We start from the raw sequence: 22,493 nt of genomic DNA, 5'->3' as shown, positions 1-22,493 counted from the left end.
AGGCTCTGTCCACTGGTTCTGCAGTGATGAATGCTTTGGAAGGAGCCTCACAGGGACAAAATCGGAAGGGAACTGCTTCTACTGCAAGACATGGGATGTGTAGTCCTAGGGGTGGGGATTCAATGACCACCACCTGGGAGCTTGAATTCAGGATGTGACTGAGAGCCTTACAAAACTGCTCAAGCCTTCAGAATACTACCCCTTCATACTTCTGCACGTGGGAACTAATGATACGGCCAAGAATGACCTTGAGCTGGTTACTGTGGATTATGTGGCGCTGGGAAGAAGAGTCAAAGAATTTAGAGTGCAAATGCTGTTCTCATCCATCCTTCCTGTCAAAGGGAAAGAGCTAGGTAGGGACCGTCGAATTGAGGAAGTAAATGCATGGTTACGCAGGTGGTGTCAGAGAGAGGGCTTTGGATTTTTCGATCATGGGACGCTGTTCCAGGCACAAGGATTATTGGGAAAAGATGGGGGTCCACCTAACCAAGAGAGGAAGGAGCATTTTCACAAGTAGGCTTGCAGACTTAGTGAGGAGAGCTTTAAACTAGGTTCACTAGGGGAAGGTGACCAAAACCCTGAGGGGAGAAAGGAACTTGGAGGCTGGGAAGAAATGCAAAGAGGAACGTACAACAAAAGTGGACCCCTGGTTCGAGTAGGAGGGCAGGGAGATCGACTGATTATCTAAGGTGTTTGTACACCAATGCCAGAAGCCTGGGTGACAAGCAGGAGGAATTAGAAGCCCTAGCCCAGTCTAAGAACTATGACTTCATTGGGATAACAGAGACTTGGTGGGATGAGTTGCATGACTGGAGCACTGCCATGAAAGGGTATAAACTGTTCAGGAAGAACAGGCAAGGGAGAAAAGGAGGAGGAGTTGCACTGTATGTAAGAGAGCACTATGACTGCTTGGAACTCCAGTACATAGAAGGAGAAAAGCCTGTTGGGAATCTATGGGTTAAGCTTCATGGTGAAGGCAGCACTGGAGATGTGGTGGTTGGTGTCTGCTACAGGCTGCCAAATCAGGATGATGAGGTAGATGAAGCTTTTTTTGGATAACTGAGAGAAGTTTCCAGATCACAGGCTCTCGTTATCATGGGGGACTTCAATTACCCTGACATCTGTTGGGAGACCAATATGGCAGTACACAAGCAGTCCAGGGAAGTTTCTGGAGAATGTTGGGGATCACTTCTTGGTACACGTGCTGAAGGAGCCGACCAGAGGTTGTGCACGGCTCGACCTGCTGCTTACAAACAGGGGGGAACTAATAGGGAAGGTAGAGGTGGGGGACAACCTGGGAAGCGGTGATCATGAGATGGTAGACTTCAGGATCCTGACCAAAGGAAGGAAAGAGAGCAGTAAATTACACACCTTGGACTTCAGAAAAGCAGACTTTGACTCCTTCAGGAGCCTGATGGGTAGAATCCCCTGGGATGCTACCATGAAGGGAAAAGGAGTCCGGGAAAACTGGCAGTATTTTAAGGAAGTCCTATTGAAGGCACAGAAAGAAACTGTAACAATGCACAGCAAGAGAAGTAAATACGGTAGGAGACCAGACTGGCTTACTGGGGAAATCCTTGGAAAACTTAGGCACAAAAAGGGAGCTTACAAAATTGGAAACTTGGACAGATGTCTAGGGAGGGATATAAATGTACAGCTTGAGAATGAAGGGCAGTTATCAGGAAGGCAAAACCGCAATTGGAATTGCAACTCACGAGGAATGTGAAGGATAACAAGAAAAGTTTCTACAGGCATGTTAGCAAGAAGGTGATCAGAGAGGGCGTGGGGCCCCGACTGGATGAGGGAGGTAAGCTAGTGACAGATGATGCAGGGAAAGCTGAAGTACTTCATGGACAAGGACAGCTACAAGAATAATGTGATAAGTGATGCACTGTGGGATGAAGGTGGACAGCCTTTGGTGGAGAAAGAACAAGTTAGGAGCTATCTAAAAAAGCTAAACGTATATAAATCCATGGGCTCGAACCTAATTCATCCTTGGGTTCTGAGGGAGTTGGTGTATGTCATTGATGAGCCCTTGGCCATTATCTTTGAAAAGTCATGGAGATCAGGAGAGAACCTGGATGATTGGCAAATGAAGTGCCCATCTTTAAAAGAGGGAAGAAGGATGATCCAGGGAACTATAAGCCGGTCAGTCTTACATCAGTCCCTGGAAAAATCATGGAGGTGCTCCTCAAGGAAGTCATTCTGAGGCACTTGGAGGAGGGGAAAGTGATCAGGAATAGTCAGCATGGATTCATGAAGGGCAAGTCATGCCTGACCAATCTGATTAGTTTCTGTGATGAGATAACTGGCTTTGTAGATAGGCGAAAATCAATCGATGTGATTTATCTTGACTTTAGCAAAGCTACTGATACGGTCTCCCCCAATATTCTTGTCAGCAAGTTAAAGGAATGTGGATTGGATAAATGGACGGTAAGATGGATAGAAAGCTGGCTAGAAGGTTGGGCCCCGCGGGCAGTGATCAACAGCTCGATGTTGGGGTGGCAGTCGGTTTCTAGTGGAGTGTCCCAAGGTTCGGTTCTGGGTCCTGTTTTGTTCAACATATTTATCAATGACCTGGATGAGGGGTTGGATTGCACCCTCAGCAAGTTTGCGGATGACACTGAGCTAGAGGGAGAGGTAGATACGCTGGAGGGTAGGGATAGGGTCTAGAGTGACTTAGACAAATTGAAAGACTGGGTTGCAAAAAATCTGATGAGGTTCAATAAGGACAAGTGCAGAGTCCTGCACTTGGGCCAGAAGAATCCCAAGCATTGTTACAGGCTGGGGTCCAACTGGCTCGGTAGTAGTTCTGCAGAAAAGGACCTGAGAGTTGTAGTGGATGAGAAGCTGGACATGAGTCAACAGTGTGCCATTGTAGCCAAGAAGGCGAATGGCATATTGAGTTGCATCAAGAGGAGTGTTGCCAGTAGATCCAGAGAAGTGATTATTCCTCTTTATTCGGCTTGGTGAGGCCGCATCTGGAGTACTGTGTCCAGTTCTGGGCCCCCAGTTATAGAAAGGACGTGGACACACTGGAGAGGGTCCAGCAGAGGATGACCAAAATAATTAGGGGACTGGAGCATATGACCTATGAAGAAAGGCTGAGGGAATTGGGACTGTCTAGTCTGCAGAAGAGAAGACTGAGAGGGGATTTGATAACAGCCTTCAACTTACTGAAGGGAGGTCACAAAGAGGCTGGAGAGAAGCTGTTCACAGTAGTCACGGATGGCAGAACACAGAACAATGGTCTCAAGTTGCGGTTGGGAAGGTCCAGGTTGAACATTAGGAAAATTTTTTTCACTAGGAGGGTGCTGAAGCATTGGAATGGTCTACCCAGGGAAGTAGTGGAGTCTCCATCCCTGGAGGTGTTTAAGTCTCACCTCGACAAAGCCCTGGCTGGGCTGATCTGATGGGTTTGGTCATGCCTAGGGGAGGGGGCTGGACTTGATGGCTCTTTTAGGTCTCTTCCAGCTCTATTGTTCTATTATTCTATTCTATGAAATCAGAGAGTAGAAGGGCAGGTGTGTGGGGGAGTCAAGAATTAGATTAAGCCAAGTATGCAAAAGAGCCCCTATAATGACCTAAAAAATTCCCATCCCAGTTCAAACCATGTGTTAATGTGTCAAATTTGAATATAAAAGAGAGAGTTCAGCAGCCTCTCTTTCCAAAGTGTTGTGAACATTCCTCTTCAGTAAGATGCAAACTTTCAGGTCATTAACAGAATGCCAACTCCATTAAAATGGTGACTGACTGGTTTGTGAATCAGGAGTGGTTTTATGTCTGTTTTATGCCTATTAATTCTTTGCCTAAGAGAGTTTGAAGTCTGTCCAATATACAAAGCATATGGGCAACGTTGGCACATGATGGAACATATGATGTTAGTTGAAGAACATGAGAATGTGCCCATGATTCTGTGAATAATGATGGTATCTCCAGAATAGATACGTGGACGAAGCTGGCAGTGGGCTTTGTTGCAAGGAAAAGTTCCAGGACTGGTGTTCCTGCGGTATAAACTGTGGTTGTGAGTGAGAATCCTCATAAGGTTGGGAGGTTGTCTGTAAGAGAGAACAGGCCTGTCACCTAGGGCCTTCTGGAGTGTGGCATCCTGATTAAGGATAGGTTGTCCGTCTTTAATAATGCATTGCAGTGGTTTGAGTTGAGGGCTGTAGGTAATGACCAGTGGTTCTGTTCTTGGCTTTTCTGGGCCTATCTTGGAGTAGCTCGTCTCTGGGTGTTCATCTGGTCCTGACGATTTGTTTTTTTTATTTCTCTTTAGCCGCGTCTACACTAGCCGGCTATTTCGAAATAGCCGTGCCAACTTCAAAATAGTGCCCGCCACGTCTACACATGCCGAGCGCTATTTCGAAGTTGAAATTGACATAAGGCGGCGAGACGTCTAAGTCGCTGTCCTCATCAGGAGATGGGAATAGCGCCCTACTTCGACGTTCAACATCGAAGTAGGGCACGTGTAGACGATCCGCGTCCTGCAACATCGAAATAGCGGGGTCCTCCATGGCAGCCATCAGCCGAGGGGTTGAGAGACGCTCTCTCCAGCCCCTGAGCTCTATGGTCGCCGTGTGCAGCAGCCCCTTAAAGCTCCCCGCCCCCTGAGTTCCTGTGCAGGAAGCTGAGAGCGCGTGCAGGCAGCAGCACAGGCACATGCCCAGCCTGCACGTCCTCACCAGCCCCAACCCACCACCATGCACCCATGGCATCCAGCCAGCCCCCCCAAGCACCCACAGGGCACACCCCCAAAGGTGACCCAGGGCTCCCAGCCTGCCAGCCAGCGGGGGAAGAGGCAGCGGGGCCCCTCCTGGACAGAGGCCGAGATCTGGGACCTGCTGGGGCTCTGGGGCGAGGAGGAGGTGCTCCAGGTAATGGGGAGCAAGAGGTGGAATGCGGATGCGTTCACTCAGCTGGCCGAGGGCCTGGCTGCCTGGGGTCACCCTGCCTGCACACCTGACCACGTCAGGAGTAAGGTAAAGGAGCTGCGGCAGGGTTACGCCTGGGCCCGGGACACGGCCAGCCGATCTGAGGCCGCCCCCACCGCTTTCCCCTTTTACAGGGAGCTCAGGGCCATCCTGGACCCCCGGTACACCTGCTCCCCCCCCCAGCCACCATTGACACCTCAGGCGACGAGCCCCAGCAGGTCCCGGAAACGGAGTCTGCCCCAGAGGCCAGCCCTGCACCCCAGGGCCCCCCCAGGAGCCCACCCCTGGGACACCAGAGGAGGAAGAGGAGTCCTCCAGCGATGGGGGGCTCCAAATCGCCCTCCTCTCCCGCAGCTCCAGCAGGGCATCCGCCCGATGGGTGTCCCCCCACCGTGGGAGCGGACCATCAGGTATGTACCCCCCTGGTGCCCACCCCAGGGGTTAAGGGGTGGGGACAAGAGACATGACCAGGGCCCTCCACACACCCAGATGACCATGGCCCCAAGGACAGCAGTGGCATGTCCCTCAGAAGAGTCCATCAGCCCCTGCCCCCCAGCAGGACAGCGCCATGCCCCATCCCTGGGGATGGGGGGAGCAGAACCTAGGGTCTCCTGGGGAGGGGAGTTGGACACCCATCAGCAGCAGCAGCAGCATCTCCAAGGGATGGGGATGGGGAACCAGCAGCAGAGGGGTGAGGGGACAAGGGCCACGGGTCAGGGCCCAGAATAACAGCTGTTTCCACTCTTCTTCCCCCCTCTGTTCCGCAGCTGCACCATTGGAGGGCCCAGAGACCACCGGTGCGGCGTCAGTGGTCCCGGACAGCCCACCGGGGCCATCCCACCAGGCCAGCCCCTCGGCGGAGCATGGACCAGCCCCAGGACGAGCCCAACAGCGACGGAGCCATCCATGGGCGTCCACGGACCCCCAACTGCTCACCACCCTCCGGCGTCAGCTGGAGGTGTCCAAGTGGCGCCTCCAGGTGGAGGAGCGGCGGCTCGACCTCCAGGAGCGAGCGCTGGCCTGGCGCCAGGAGGCTTGGGGGGCCTTCATGCGCATTTTCCAGGACATCGCACGTCACTTGGCCCCCCCCGCTGCTCCGCCTGCCGCTCTGCCTGCCGTCCCTCCACCATCCACCATCCTGGGGCCTGCCACCGAGGGGGACCATGGGCCTCCGGACTCCGCCCGGCCCTATCTGCTGGTTCTCCTGGCCCCCACCCAGCTTTGACAGGGCCTCTGGCCGAGACGTGGGTTCCGCCCCCCCACACCAGGCGCAGGACAATAGGGGGTGCGTGGCCGAGGATGTTACCCCCAAGGCCCCCTCCTCTTCGGACATATTCCCCCCATCCTTGCAAATAGTTTTTGTTCTACCCCTGTTTTGTACCTGCCCCTCCATGTACATAGTTCCCCCTTTCTTCTGTTAATAATTAATACAGATTGCATGTTTTTGTTTAAAAAAAAAAAATTGCATTTATTGCACAGAAGTGTGTGGCGGGGGTGCTCTCGGGTTCTCTGTGGTGTGGGTGTGGGGGCAGGGAGTGTTGTGGAGGATGGGGGGGTGCAGTGGGTGGCTCCCCTGCAGCTGGCCTTGCCAGTGTTCACCCTGCAACCTGGTCAAAATGGGCCCGCAGGGCCTCCTGGACCCGGATCCCCTCAGGGTCGACCTGGCGACTGGGGGCAGCGGGTGGCTGGACGTCGGCCCTGCCAGCCTCCACAGCCCAGCCCTGGAAGAAGGCCTCTCCCTTCCTCTCCACCAGGTTGTGGAGTGCGCTGCACGTGCCCACAACCTGGGGGATGTTGGTGAGGCCTGCATCCAGGCGGGTGAGGAGACACCTCCAGCGCCCTTTGAGGCAGCCAAAAGTCCTCTCGACCACCTGGCGCACATGATTCAAACGCGTGTTGAACCGCTCCTGGCTGTCTGTGACATGGCCTGTGTAGGGGTGCATGAGCCAGTGCCAGAGGGGGTACGCCGCGCCTGCGACGAGGCAGAGGGGCATGGTAGTGTCCCCCACAGGGATCTCCCACTGGGGGATGTAGGTCCCCACCTCCAGCCACCAGCACAGGCCCAAATTTCTGAACACCCGGGTGTCGTGGGTGCTGCCAGGCCAGCCAACATAAATGTCCAAGAGGCGGCCCCGGCTGTCCACCAAGGCCTGGAGGACCACAGAATGGTATCCCTTCCTATTCAGGAAGTGTCCTCCACTGTGCTCTGGGGCACGGATGGGGATATGGGTCCCATCCAGAGCCCCAAAGCAATTTGGGAAGCCCAGGCTGGCAAACCCTGCGATGGCAGCATCCGGGTCCCCAAGCCGCATGAGCCTGTGGAGGAGCAGGGCATTGATTGCGCAGACGACCTGCAGGGGAAGGACATGAGAGAGCACCAGTGAGGGGTGTGCAGGGTGTGTCTGGCCCTCCCCCCAGGGTTCCCCCCCCCGGGTCCTCTTACCTCCATGAGGACAGCCCCGACGGTGGCCTTGCCCATGCCGAACTGCTGCCCCACGGATCGGTAGCTGTCTGGAGTGGCCAGCTTCCAGAAAGCGATGCCGACCCATTTCTCTACAGTGAGGGCACATCGCATAGGGGTGTCCTGGTACCGTAAGGCAGGGGTGAGGCACTGGCAGAGCTCCAGGAATGTCTGCTGGCTCATTCGGAAGTTCCGGAGCCAGCAGTCATTGTCCCACTTGCCGAGCACCAGCTGCTCCCACCAGTCCGTGCTCGTGGGGTATCTCCATAGTCAGCGGCGTGTGCAGCAGGGGGGGCTGGGAGGGCAGCAAGGTCTGGGGCTGCTTCGTCATCCCCTGGGGGCAGCTCATCTTCCTCAAATAAAAGATGGTCAGCTGCCTCCTGCATGGCACTGAGCAGGGCAGCCACGGGTCCTCCAGGGGCGGGTATGTGGGCCTCTGGCTGCTGCTGCTGGGGGGTCCATGGTGCTTCATGGGGTATGCGTGCCTATGGCTCTGCAAACCGCGTGCTGTGCAGGCTGAATGCGTCTGGGAGGGGCCCTTTAAGGGAGCGGCTTGCTGTTGCCCCGGAAGTGCTAGTCTGCCCTGTTGACTCTGTCTGCAGCTGTTCCTGGCACCCTTATTTCGATTTGGGCCGCTTTTGTGTGTAGACACTCCCCTGCAGCACTTACTTCAATGTAGTGCTGTCCAACGTCGACAGCACCAACCCTGGAGGATGTGTGGATGCTATTCGTCGAAATAGCTTATTTCGATTTCACTACATCGAAATAAGCTATGTCGATGTAGCATCCCAGTGTAGACGTAGCTTTTGTGGGTAATTCAGGTTTATGAATATTTGGTAAAGATCTTGTAGTTTTCAGTCTCTGTCAGTAGGATCAGAGCAAATGCGACTGCACCTAAGGACTTGACTGTAAACAATGGATCTAGTTGTTACTGGAAACCCACAGATCGCCATACTTACCTGCACACTTCTAGCTTCCATTCCCCCACACAAAACTAGATCCGTTGTTTACAGTCAAGCCCTTAGGTACAATCACATTTGCTCTGATACTACTTTATTAATTATCTTAAATTGTAGGAAGCATAAAAATATTTCTTCTGCCCTGAAACCCTGTTTTCTCACTAGTTAAGTCCATCTGCTTTGTACTTTCTTGCAGTTAGACTGGGTACACTATGCAGCCTGAAGGAAGCACTACTAATATGGCATGAACTTTAACAGATAATTTGTTTGTTCAAGGAGAAAGCAAAGCTCACCCTTAGAAGTCTTATTTTGTAGGGTGTTTGTTAATGACAAGAAAAAGAAGCCAGTTTCCTGACCCCTTCTCTTCAGATTCATCCCTTGAAGAAACCTTCAGTCCTGGACACATTCACCAAAATTTCTGTCAGTGCTGTATTCACGCAGTTATCTTGTCAAAGAATTACAAGAACATGCCAGTGTGCTCTTTTATCATGTGACTAGTCCATTTTTATGTGTTTGTAGGTGGGAAGGGGCAGTGGCATTGACTAACACTTTTTAAATCTCGTTGGATCAGTGCTTTGGAATGTCAGATTTTTCAAACTAAGACTGACCCTGCCTTGCAGGAAGAGTATTCTTCATTAAGAACTCCAGTTTTGATACAATCTAATCAAAATCAGACTTGAAGAAAAAAGTTAAAAAGAGTAAAGTGATTTGATTAATAAATGAGAAATGCTCTCTCTCACATTTCTTCTTCTTTTTCTCTTAAGACCTTTTTTGGGTCTAATCTAAAGCCCAATGAAGTCAATAGGAAAGTCTTCTAATTTATTTCAGTAGGCTTTGGCTCATTCCCCTCTACCAGTTTTATTGCATTTTTCTACACTGCTTTATTTCCCCTTTATCTAATAAATGTGTGTGTTGGTTTTTACTCAATAGAGAGAACTCCGAACTACTTGTAGGAAAGCATGTTTTGTTTACAAGTATAGATACACTAATGCTAGCAACTGCTTGTGACATCTAAGCAGTCAATTATTGTTATAACTCAGATTTCTGCTGCATTGTTTCCTGTAATTTTTTTAATATTAAAGATGTCACTTTGGAATTTCCTGTGGAGTGCATGCAATGCAATTTTTTTGCCCTCACACACTATCTTAAAAATTCTTGTATACTTATTTTACATTTTATACCAGTTTCTGTAAGTCATTCTAAGGCAAGAGGATTCCTTGTTAAACTTGTATTTCAGATTTAATGTATTGAAAGTTTTCAGTAATTTATATGCATCACTTCTGCTGAATAGTGTCTTATCCAACAACTTTGCCAATTACCCTTTTTTTTCCCATCTAGGGATTCTCAAAATCTTTAGACATAATTCTATGCCAACTTGGCACTTCACTCTGCTTTTCCACCCTAAAAGGTAAACACCCCAAATCCCTACTTGTGGCAAAGAATGGGACAATGTTCAACTTTCTTCTGAAGCTGTCATGACTGATTCTTATATGCTCAGAAGAGCGTCTATAGAGCTATACCTGGTGTTCTCTACAGCACAAGGAATATCTGAAATTAGAGAGCAGATTTCTATATTTGGGCAGAGCAAGTTATGCCCTAATTTAGGGGCAGAGTGGTTTAAGTATCAGTTTCTGGTCCAGTTCCCTAGAATTGGTGTCAGGAAACTTTTTTGCTATTAAAATCTCTCCAGAAAAAAGTAAATTATTCTGTCCTTTTAAAGAGGGAAGATACGTTGGCAGAGCTAAGTATTACTTGCCTGACTGAGTTTTCTCTCTGTCTCCATCAAAGCCTGAGCAGTACTGGCACTTCTGCCTTCTCAAGCAGAGCTCAGTGTAACTGGACCACATCTAATGCTTGTACAATGCAAATTAAGATTATGCCAGTTGTTTCCTTCTAGGTGTGTGACTAAATGCTCAAAAGGGATATTTCTCCTGAGATTCTCAGGAGGATGGAACCACTTTGAAAGGAACCTGCTGGGTTTTTTCCACTAATGACTGGTTCAGACTTTCAACAGAAGACTAAAGTTGGGAATGGTAGTGATGAGTGTCTTCCTCAAAAATCAGAAGAGAAGAATATTCTGCAAAATGATCTATCCAATGTATTCTGAATGTGACATGAACATAGGTTTTCACCACACAAATCAAGGTGGATCCAGACTGCTGGCATTAAACATTAAAAAGGTCGTAGAGCAGTTTTTAAACTAAGAGGTGGGGGAAAGCCGATTGGTGCGGGGGAGCACCTGGATCGGACGGAGACTTCTCTTACACGAGGCTCCATAGACAGGGATTCCCTAGAAGTTAGTCAGATAGGGAACGTGGGAAATAATATATGGGCAAGATCAGATGTGAAACAATCTCATATAAAAAAATCCAACGCGTCTGTGAAAGGCGGACATATAAATAGTGGTAGTTTTTTAACGTGCTTTTACACTAATGCTAGGAGTCTGTCTAATAAGATGGGTGAACTGGAGTACCTCATATCAAAGGAGGAAGTTGACATAATAGGCATCTCAGAAACATGGTGGAATGAGGACAATCAGTGGGACACTATCATACCGGGATATAAATTATATCGGAAAGACAGAATAGGTCGTCCGGGTGGCGGAGTGGTACTATATGTGAAGGATAATATAGAATCAAATGAAGGAAAAATCCTAAAGGAATCAAAATGTTCCATAGAATCATTATGGATAACAATTCATTCCTCTAATATGAATATGGCATTAGGAATATATTACCGACCACCTAACCAGGACAGTGATAGTGATGCTGAAATGTTAAGGGAGATTAGAGAGGCTATCAAAATAGAAAACACAGTAATAATAGGAGATTTCAATTATCCCCACATTGATTGGGTGCATGTCACCTCAGGACGGGATTCAGAGATTAAATTTCTTGATGCCTTAAATGACTGCTTCTTGGAGCAGCTAGTACAGGAACCCACAAGGGGAGAGTCAATTCTCGATCTAGTCCTGACTGGAACGCAGGATCTGGTCCAAGAGGTAACTGTTACTGGACCACTTGGAAATAGTGACCACAATATAATAACTTTTAATATTCCTGTGTTGGGACGAACACCGCAGCGGTCAAACACTCTGGCATTTAATTTCAAAAAGGGGAATTACACTAAAATGAGGAAGCTAGTTAAACAGAAACTAAAAGGTAGAGTCACTAAACTAAAATCCCTGGAAGCTGCATGGAAACTGTTTAAAGACACCATACTAGAGGCCCAACTTAAATGTATACCCCAAATAAAAAAACACAGTAAGAGACCTAACAAAGAACCACCATGGCTAAACAGCCATGTTAAAAAGGCAGTGAGAGAGAAAAGGGCAGCTTTTAAAAAGTGGAAGTCAAATCCGAGTGAGGAAAATAGAAAGGCACATAAACACTCCCAAATTAAGTGTCATAGGCTGTGTCTACACGTGCCCCAAACTTCGAAATGGCCATGCAAATGGCCATTTCGAAGTTTACTAATGAAGCGCTGAAATGCATATTCAGCGCTTCATTAGCATGCGGGCGGCAGCAGCGCTTCGAAATTGACGAGCCTTGCTGCCGCGCGGCGCGTCCAGACGGGGCTCCTTTTCGAAAGGACGCCACCTTCTTCGAAGTCCCCTTATTCCCATGAGCTCACGGGAATAAGGGGACTTCGAAGTAGGTGGCGTGCTTTCGAAAAGGAGCCCCGTCTGGACGCGCCGCGCGGCGGCAAGGCTCGTCAATTTCGAAGCGCCGCTGCCGCCCGCATGCTAATGAAGCGCTGAATATGCATTTCAGCGCTTCATTAGTAAACTTCGAAATGGCCATTTGCATGGCCATTTCGAAGTTTGGGGCACGTGTAGACGTAGCCATAATGTAGTAAGAAAAGCCAAAAAAGAGTTTGAGGAACAGCTAGCCAAAAATTCAAAAAACGATAGTAAAATGTTTTTTAAATACATTAGAAGCAGGAAGCCCGCTAAAAAAGCAGTGGGGCCCTTGGACGATAAAGATATAAAAGGAGCGATCAAGGAAAACAGTGCCATTGCGGAGCGATTGAATGATTTCTTTGCTTCAGTCTTCACGGCTGAGGATGTTACAGAGGTTCCTAAATTTGAGCCAGCCTTTTTAGGTGACAAATCTGAGGAACTCACTCAGATTGAAGTGACATTAGAGGAGGTTTTGGAGTTAATTGATAAGCTGAATAGTAACAAGTCTCCAGGACCAGACGGCATTCACCCAAGGGTTCTGAAAGAACTCAAATGTGAAATTGCGGAGTTATTAACAGTGGTTTGTAACCTATCCTTTAAATCCACTTTGGTACCAAATGACTGGAAGACTGCCAATATAACACCAATATTTAAAAAAGGCTCTAGAGGAGACCCTGGCAATTATAGACCGATAAGTTTAACATCAGTACCAGGCAAATTAGTAGAAACACTAGTAAAGAATAAAATTGCAAGGCACGTAGAAGAGCACGAATTGTTGGGCAAAAGTCAGCATGGTTTCTGCAGAGGGAAGTCGTGTCTAACTAATCTATTAGAATTCTTTGAAGGGGTTAATAAACATGCGGACAAGGGGCACCCAGTGGACATAATATACCTAGATTTCCAGAAAGCCTTTGACACGGTCCCACACCAAAGGCTTTTATGTAAATTAGGCGGGCATGGGATAGGAGGAAAGATCCTTTCATGGATCGGGAATTGGTTAAAAGACAGAAAACAAAGGGTGGGAATAAATGGTAAATTTTCACAATGGAGGAAGGTAACTAGTGGTGTTCCCCAGGGGTCAGTCCTGGGACCGATCCTGTTCAACTTGTTCATCAATGATCTAGAAAATGAGGTAAGCAGTGAGGTGGCCAAGTTTGCAGATGACACCAAGTTGTTCAGGACAGTCAAAAGCAAAAGGGATTGTGAAGAACTACAAAAAGATCTCAGCAAACTGAGTGATTGGGCAGCAAAATGGCAAATGAAATTTAATGTGGGTAAGTGTAAGGTAATGCATGTTGGAAAAAATAACCCAAATTACACGTACTACATGATGGGGTCAAATTTAGCTACGACAGATCAGGAAAGGGATCTTGGAGTTATAGTGGATAGTTCTCTGAAGACATCCACGCAGTGTGCAGTGGCAGTTAGTAAGGCAAATAGGATGTTAGGAATTATTAAAAAAGGGATCGATAATAAGACAAAAGATATCATACTTCCCCTATATAAAACTATGGTACGCCCACATCTTGAGTACTGCGTGCAGATGTGGTCTCCTCACCTCAAAAAAGATATATTGGCATTAGAAAAGGTTCAGAAAAAGGCAACTAAGATGATTAGGGGCTTGGAACAGGTCCCATATGGGGAGAGGCTAGAGAGACTGGGACTTTTCAGTTTGGAAAAGAGGCGATTGAGGGGCGATATGATAGCGGTATATAAAATCATGAATGGTGTGGAGAAAGTGAATATAGAAAAATTATTTACTTTTTCCCATAATACAAGAACTAGGGGACACCAAATGAAATTGATGGGTAGTAGGTTCAAAACTAATAAAAGGAAATTTTTCTTCACACAGTGCACAGTCAACCTGTGGAACTCCTTGCCTGAGGAGGCTGTGAAGGCCAGGACTCTATTAGGGTTTAAAAAAGAGCTTGATAAATTTTTGCAGGTTAGGTCCATAAATGGCTATTAGCCAGGGATAAAGTATGGTGCCCCTAGCCTTCAGAACAAGGGCAAGAGATGGATGGCAGGAGATAAATCACTTGATCATTGTCTTCTGTTCTCCTTCTCTGGGGCACCTGGCATTGGCCACCATCGGCAGATGGGATGCTGGGCTGGATGGACCTTTGGTCTGACCCAGTATGGCCATTCTTATGTTCTCACTGTCATAATACAATGCCATCATTTATTTTTGTGTAACTTACTTTGTAGCAAGATAATAAAACAGCTGTTGTTTGAATATAAATAATTTATCTGGTGACTTTTATCATTTAAAGAAAATCTTGCCAAGTTTCTGCCTCACAGGTTCATAATAGTCACATTTCCAAATGCAATTATATATTCAGATATCTTTTAAGGAAAGACCCTGGTAAGGGATGCATGTCACGGGATTTGACTTTATCTTAGCCTTATGTATGCAGTTATGTAAATACCTACCTACCTGCAGCTGCTGAGAATTAAGAACTTGGATGTGTCAGAAGCTCTTACTGCCATCGGATGAGTAATGCAGATCTAAGGTGGCGGTGTGGTCACTGTAATATTCCAGCTCCTCTTGTAAGACTTTTTGAGGGAAGTAAAGTATGAAAAATGTATTAAAATACTTTCTTCCTTACCATGCCATATTAGGTGTGGCCATCGCTCACTCAGTGGGTTAATGTGATGATGTGGCACACTGAGTCATGTACAGAAGTAGAACTATAGACAATGCATTCAAACATTCTGCTATGGATATTCAGCAATCCATATATGCATAGTTGCTATGGATATTCAGCAATCCTTATATGCATAGTTGCTATGGCAAGCATCAAAATGATTCATGCAGTTGTAATGGCTATGCTGACAATGCTGGAATCCTGTTTATCTTGTATTGTGTGTGCGAAGTTTCTCAGCTGATTTTAAAACAAATGATGCCTAATGTTTTTAATAAATGAGATGATTACAATAAAACAGTATGTAATATTTCATTTTTCTCTTTAAATGAATCAGTACTAGTGTTTTCATCTGAATATAGACTAACAATTAACCAAATGTTGTAAATGTATAAATCCATGGTGGTTTCTTGAAACAAAATTACCTTTCACGGTACCTTTAAAAATGCTTGTTGTGTATGTGCTTTATTACTGTTTCCAACTAAACAGGTGTACACTCTGCACATAGGTGTGACATGCAACTAATTTAAACATCAGAGCCTAAAATTGTCTTGTAGGAGTTGGAAAAGAACAATATTGGGTTTATCCCCATTGGAGGGGATTATATCCTAACTTTTCAAAAAGAGAAACTCAGAGGTCCACTATCATTTGGGAGTTTTCCCTCCTTCCTGTGATACTATATAGCGAGGCCAGCCTATGCGACTCCACTGGCTTCAGCGGAGTTAAATCTGACTCTGTTCCTGAGCCTACATCATTGAACAAAAGACTGCATAGCTTTTCCTGGTGGGTTTCATCAAGATTTAAACCAGAATCCTCAATCGTGAATATTTAATATGGAGCACAAAGAAACTTTAAGGCTTTTAAAAAGCAAAAGTCACATTCATTCTCCTATGCAGTGTTGTTATAGTTATGTTTATCCTAGAGCAGGGGTCAGCAACCTGTGGCTGTGGCACCACATGCAGCTCTTTAAGGAGGCATTTGTGGCTCTGGATGCTGCCACCTTTGCAGCTCCCTGCCCTGCTGCTGCTGAAACAGTAGAACTAAATTCAGTTGGTTTAATGGCTAGTAGGGAAGTGGGAGGGATCCAGCCATTAAATCAACAGAATTTAATTCTACTGTTTCAGCAGTGTCAGGGCAGGGATCCACAGAGGAGTCACAGGCATCAGCCTCCAGAGCTGCAAATGACCCCATTTCAACCTTGGGAGAGAGCGGTCTGGCCCCAGAGAGGGGTACTAGAGGGAGCAGTTCTACACCCTCCTTCCCCCACCCACCTGTGCCTTCCACGTTGGCTGTCTCCCTCCCTCCCTCTGGCCAGTGCAGGACAGTAGTGGGGTCACATGCCAGGTAGGGCAGACAGATCCGGGGGCTGAGAGGTGAGGGGAAATTGGCGCTGCTGGGTTTCTTGCAGGGGACTCCTGTGCAGCTGCCGCTTGTCCATCTATCTGCCTTTGCCATTGGCAACAGGCACCCCCTGGGCAAGGCCCAGCTGCAGAGGTTGCAGAAGCGCATGGTGACCTGGGGGTGGGGGGTAGAGCATGTGACCAAATCTGCTGCCTCCAGTCACCAGCTGTGCTGAACTCCTGAGCTCCAACCTGCAGAGCACAGCTAAATTCAGCAGCCCTTCCAGCTGGGCAGTGCCCTCCAACCCCCAGGGCTGGCTCAGTGTAGCTCAGACAGCCTCCCCAGCGGCCACTCCTGCTGTCTGGCTCCTTGGAGCATGGATGCAGCCTGCTGCAGCTAACTAAGAGGTTCTCTTCCCCAGTGCAGCTTTCTGCCCCATCATGGCGGGGAACATCCCAAGCAAGTTTTCAGCAAACTGTTCTCCTTTCATTTAGGCCTGAGGAGCCCCTATCTCCCCCAGGGACAGGAACTGAGCCCCACTACCCCTTTCCCACTGTAAAGTGTGAGGAAATAGAATATGTCTAAAGTTTGTGAATGTCCTGCAGTAAACACGTCTCACATTACAAATCCTTGTGTGTGCGCTGCTCTTCAAACAGGGGTTACAAAAAGTCCGGTTTGACCTCATTACAGACTGTCTCATTCACATGCACTGTGGCTCTTCAGGTATTGATTTTGTAACCGAATTTGAAAAAAATTACTCTTCTCACTATTTTGATTGCAGAGTTTTGCCTTAGAGTATTAGAGAATAATAGCTAATGTCTATGCTCCCGGCATGCAGTTGCTGGAAACAGTGGTGCTGAACGAACAGCTCTCTGTTTGTGTGGGAAAAACAAGGGATAGTTGGCCTAGTAGAGCTTTTGTTTGTTGAATTACCATCTAAGACATGAATTGAAGCTATGTTGTAATCAGCCTTTTCCTTATGTGGGGCAAATGAGATTTCCTGCGACTCTTCTATCTCAACATGTACCAGTTACTGTTATCTGCCGGTTAGTTTGCATCAGTCCTCCAGGAACATTTGAATTAAACACTAATGGAAAAGTAGCTATGGGCAAAATGTTCAAAGGTCAACATAACCCCTAAAGTTAAGCTCCTACATCTTTAAGCATCTAAACAGCTGCCCTTTTTCTGAACCTCGGCAGCTCCTACTGATTAGTATGAGAGCCAGGATTTATCAGCACCTCTGAAAAATTAGGCTACCTGCTACTTGGGACATGGATCAGATATGCAGGTTAAAAATGTTGGCCGCAGGTGCTGAAAAGAAATGAGGAAAAAAGTTAAGAACACAAGGAAAAATGGAATGGGAGGTAGAGTACAAATGGGTTAGAAGAGGCAAGAAAAGAGCTGTGTAGACTCATGCATTGCAATCCAAAACCACAGTGTGAAAGAACATTTTTCTACTGACAGCACCATTCTTGCTCTGCCCTCTAAATTTATCTTCACAGAAGATTCTCCTCAACGGTCATCTAGCCTGGTAGTTCAGATTTGCCTGTTGCCTATTCTGTAGGCGCAGATTGCACTTGAACCTAATCTGTATGAAATGGGACCTGTTATTCCATCACAGTTGTATCTGAATGCGACCAGCCAAGATGGGGGACCCAGTGTTTTGGAAACACACAGTGAGAGCCATTGCTCATGTTACAGTAAATCTATATAAAACACACAATGGGAGAGGGTTAGTATTATCTCCATTGTACAGATGACGACCTGAGGCACAGAGACTAAGTCTCTTGCCCAAGGTCACACAGGGATTCAGGTGACCATTTGTCCTGTGTTTGGCAGGACAGTCCTGTATTTGGGATGCCAAAAAGGCATCCCTACCTATTTTAGAAAAGGGACTAATTGCCGGCCAGAGAACAGGGAACCTCCAAGTTAGCCTACTTTCCCCTTCCCTGTGGCTGGGAGACGCAGGGGGAGCACAGGCAGCTGCGCCATCCCTGCCGCTTCCTCGGGGCTCCCAGGAGCACCAGGGGCTGCTGCAGCCCAGGGCTTGGGGAAGGCGGGCCATCATCACCTCTTTCCCGGCTCTCTGGGGCTTGGAAGAGACGGAAGGAGCTGTTCCTTCCCCATATATCTCTGTCCCGTATTTGGGACAGGGAGATATGGTTGCTCTAATATGGATGCTCTGGTAAAGAACTGAATCCAAATCTCCTGACTCCCAACACAGTGTCAAACATCAAACTACCCTTCTTCAGTTCATGCATGTAGAGTTTCTTGTAAATCAAACTGAACCTGTTAGTTATTTTGCTTCAGCAAAGAGAACAGAGATAGACTCCTTATGTGGGGATGTGGGTTTGTCTAAAACTGTCTGAAACATTACAATTTTTATTTCTCATGTGATGGCAGAGCAGGAAGGCTTGTGCTGACAAAAGATGTAGGAATAGCACAGCTCTACACCTGGTTCCCTAGTATCTTAGTTTTCCCCCAAAAGATCTTTCCAAAAATGAATGGAACACTACAGCTCTTCTTTAAACTGGAAGAAGTCAATCCCATCAGAGTGAAAATTAACAGGTAATATAAAACAGCTAAAAAGGCAAGAGAACCTTATTACTCTTGTCAAAAATAAAATTTGCTGCTGATCTTCAGTTGCTAAGACAGGCACATCTATTATTTATGGATCACAGTGTTAAATATTTCAGCCTTGGACAGTGTAAAGGTAAAACCAGGAGCATGATCTTGTTAAAAAAAAGTGATTTTGTAGGCAGAGATAAAATTCACCTACATAGACTGTGGTTCTTTATTGAACAATACATTGAAATAATTCTTATGAATTGTGATTTTTAGTGTTTAGGTGATGTCCATTGTCTATAACATTTACTTAAAGGACTATTTCTATCAGGACAACAATACACCATATCTTCTTATTTTATCTTAACACCTATTCAGATAAGCTGTCCTTCACTTTAGTGTTGTTAATTTTTACATGAAACTCATTATAGGAGTGCATGGGGTGTCCAGGGAGGGGCAGCACCTCAGGTGTGGGGACTTGTCATATCTCTTTGGGGCAGTTCATGCACCTTTGGTCCCCACCTGGCACCCAGCTCACACTTGTGGCTCCAAGAAGCTGTAGCCTGCAGCGACCACACCCGGATAAACTGCTTTGACAGGAGGGCTAAACCAGGTGAGGGTAGCCGGCAGGTCTGAAACCTGCGGTGAGATAGGGAATTGCCGATCCCAGCATGCAAAGTCGGCCCCAGCGGACTGGATAGATGAGATTAACAGCAAGATATGAGGACCAGGAAGGTGGTTCTGCAATGCTCTGTGGAGAGCGAAGGGCATGACAAGGCACCACAGACGGCATGGCGATCCACTGCAGATTAGGAAGTCCCAGCCGTGGTGACTTTTCATACCACTGGAATCAGGCTTCTGAGGTTGAGAGAGTGGAACTGCCCCTGTGCCACGGCTCTTCCACTTTAAGCATTCTCCCGCACAGGTTCTTTGCACATTCTCATCACTTCTGTCTACTTCAAAGTCCTGCGGTGATGGAGGAGGGGTGAAGCGACAGGTGGAGGTAACCGCTGGGAGTCGTAGCTCCAAACCTGCACGTAGGTGGCCTGTGGACTTTGGTTGCTCGACTCTGACCCTGGGATGACAGAGGACTTTGGCAGCATCCCAGGCAACTGAGCAGGCCTTTGTTAGGAACAGCACTGCTCAGCCTCAAAATGAGGGAGGGGACTAGAAAAGGTGTCCCAAAAATTGCTCGTCCCAACCAAAATGGCCAGCATGCCGCAGCTGGCAGTTTCACCCTCACAGCGGTCGAAAAACAGTGAAAAGAAAGATGATATTTGCAGCATGGAACATTCGCGCCCTCTTGGACAGGGAGAATGCTGTGAGGCCTGAGAGAAGAATGGACCTCAGAGCAAGAGAACTGGCACATTATAACATTGACATAGCTGCCCTGAGAGAGATCAGGCTGACAGAGGAAGGATCCATCTGCGAACCAAAAGGAGGTTACACCTTCTTCTGGAAAGGCAGGCCAGAAAATGAAGACAGAATCCATGGAGTGGGACTTGCCATCAAGACATCACTCCTGCACCAGCTTCTCGACCTACCAACTTGCATCAGTGAGCATCTGATCAAGCTCCGCTTCCCCCTAAACACCTCTCACCACGTTACAGTCATCAGCACTTACGCCCCCACACTGACGAGCAGCGACAAAGCAAAAGAAAGTTTCGATGAGGACCCTGACCATCTTGTGAAAGCAATTCGTGTTAGTGACAAGCTTCTCCTGTTGGGTGACTTCAATGCCAGGGTCAGCAAGGACTGTTGGACCTGGAAAGGGGTGCTGGGGCATCACGGTGTTGGTAACATGAATGTCAATGGCCACCTTCTGCTAAGCTTGTGTGCAGAAAACGACCTGACAATTACCAACACTTTCTTCAGGCAAGCCGATAAATACAAGACCACATGGATGCACCTGAGATCAAAACAGTGACACCTGATTGACTATGTCATCAGTCGCAGGTGGGACATTCGAGATGATAAGATCACCAGGGCCATGCGTGGAACTGAGTGCTGGACTGATCATAGACTCGTCAGATCGGTCCTTATGCTGCACATCACACCACTGCACCGCAAGAAGCTCATAGTTGTCAGACCCTCCTTCAACATCGGGAAGCTGCAACATACTGGTCATTGTGAGAAATTTACAGCCTGCCTTGATGAAGTGATGACGTCCCATGGACCTCTGACTGGAGACCCAACACAAAAGTGGGACAAATTCAAAAGCCTGGTGATGGAGTCAGCCAAGTTAACACTAGGACTGAAAAAGAGAGTTCACCAAGCCTGGTTTGATGAAAATGACGAAGCCATCATGAAGATCTTAGAGGAAAACCAGAACACATTTCTGCTATGGCAAAATGATCAGTCCTCAATCTCCAAACGTGATTATTTCAAACACCTTCAGAGCCAGGCACAAACAGCACTTCGCAAAATGCAAGATGAGTGGTGGGAGAGTAAAGCTGATGAAGTCCAGTACTACGCTGACACCAAGAACTCCAAGATGTTCTTCAGTGCTATCAAAGCTATATATAGACCTTCAAAGCCAAGTACTGCACCTCTCCTGTCTGCAGGTGGCATGACCCTTCTGAGGGAGAAGAACAGCATCAACAATAGGTGGAGAGAGCACTTCAGCAACCTTCTCAACAGACCCTCCGTTGTCGACCCTGTGGCCCTAGACCAGATCCCTCAGAAACCCACAATAGACAGTCCTGACCTGCCCCCTACAATGGATGAGGTCAAAAAGGCACTCAGCCAGACCAGCTCTGGCAAAGCCCCTGGGATGGACGGTATCCCTGCTGAAATTTTCAAAGTGGCAGGACCAGTGTCACTTTAAGCCTTTCACAACATCTTGATCAGCATCTGGGAAGAAGACGACATGCCCAAAGACTTTAAGGATGCCACAGTCATCTTGCTCTTCAAGAACAAGGGCAACAAAGCTGACTGTGGAAATTACCAAGGCATCTCCCTTCTCTGTACTGCTGGGAAGATCTTGGCTCGAGTCATCCTCAACCATCTGATCACCAGCATCTCAGAGGAGAACCTACCAGAGGCACAGTGTAGTTTTCACCCAGGCCGCAGCTCCATTGACATGATCTTTGCTGTTCATCAGATCCAGGAAAAGTGCACAGAGCTGAACTTGGATCTGTACGCTGTCTTTATAGACCTGACCAAGGCGTTTGACGCCGTCAACAGAGAAGCCCTGTGGATTATCCTGTCAAAACCTGGCTGCCCGAGAAGATTCATTAACCTCATACGCCTGTTCCACAATGACATGACTGGCTTTGTTCTTTCAAATGGTGAGTCCTCAGATCCATTTGAGATATCCAATGGTGTGAAGCAAGGGTGCATGCTGGCCCCAGTGTTATTCAACCTCTTTTTCACATGCGTCCTCAGCCACGCAGTTAGGGACCTGGACCATGGAGTCTACATAAAATACAGACTATGGGTCACTTTTCAACCTTCATTGTCTGAATGCTAAAACCAAGACGCTTGAGAGGCTCATCTTTGTAGCCCTTTTTGCTGACAACTGTGCACTTTTGACACACAAGGAATCTGATCTCCAGCTCATCATCAACAAGTTTGCTGATGCCACTCGCCTCTTTGGTTTGACTATCAGCCTAGGAAAGACTGACATACTGTTTCAACCCGCTCCAGGAACTGCTTTTCTCCCCGCTTCAATCTTTATTGAAGGAACAGAGTTAAAAACAGTAGAGGAGTTCATGTACCTTGGCAGTGTGATAGCCAATAATGGCTCCCTTTACAAAGAAATGAATGCCAGAATCTGCCAGGCCAGCCGGGCACTAGGACGTCTGAGAGCACAAGTGTTGAATCAGCACAATATCCGACAGTCAACTAAACTGAAAGTGTACAAGGCTGTAGTCCTGACCAGTCTCCTGTATGGCTGTGAAACCT

The 22,493-nt window shown here is 47.5% G+C and overlaps 1 long non-coding RNA gene across 3 annotated transcripts in view; it reads right to left on the bottom strand.

The window, feature by feature from the left end:
- Positions 1-6,416: 6,416 nt before the first annotated feature.
- Positions 6,417-22,493, bottom strand: part of LOC142000914 (uncharacterized) — a 48,129-nt gene continuing 32,052 nt past the window's right edge. Inside the window, exons 3-4 of one of the 3 annotated variants that reach the window (XR_012642354.1) lie at positions 14,474-14,592; positions 6,417-7,518 (exon numbers count right to left, since the gene is read on the bottom strand). This is a non-coding gene — a long non-coding RNA (uncharacterized LOC142000914). Of the gene's footprint in view, positions 7,519-13,650; positions 13,943-14,469; positions 14,593-22,493 lie in introns of those variants that run through there. The other 2 variants (XR_012642353.1, XR_012642352.1) reach the window with 2 other exon arrangements.

This window comes from Carettochelys insculpta, chromosome 23 (genome assembly GCF_033958435.1).
Source record: "Carettochelys insculpta isolate YL-2023 chromosome 23, ASM3395843v1, whole genome shotgun sequence".
In the NCBI taxonomy this organism is placed as follows: Eukaryota; Metazoa; Chordata; order Testudines; family Carettochelyidae; genus Carettochelys; species Carettochelys insculpta.
Note: the sequence above shows the minus strand (reverse complement) of the source record. Positions and strands in the feature narration are given on the sequence as shown.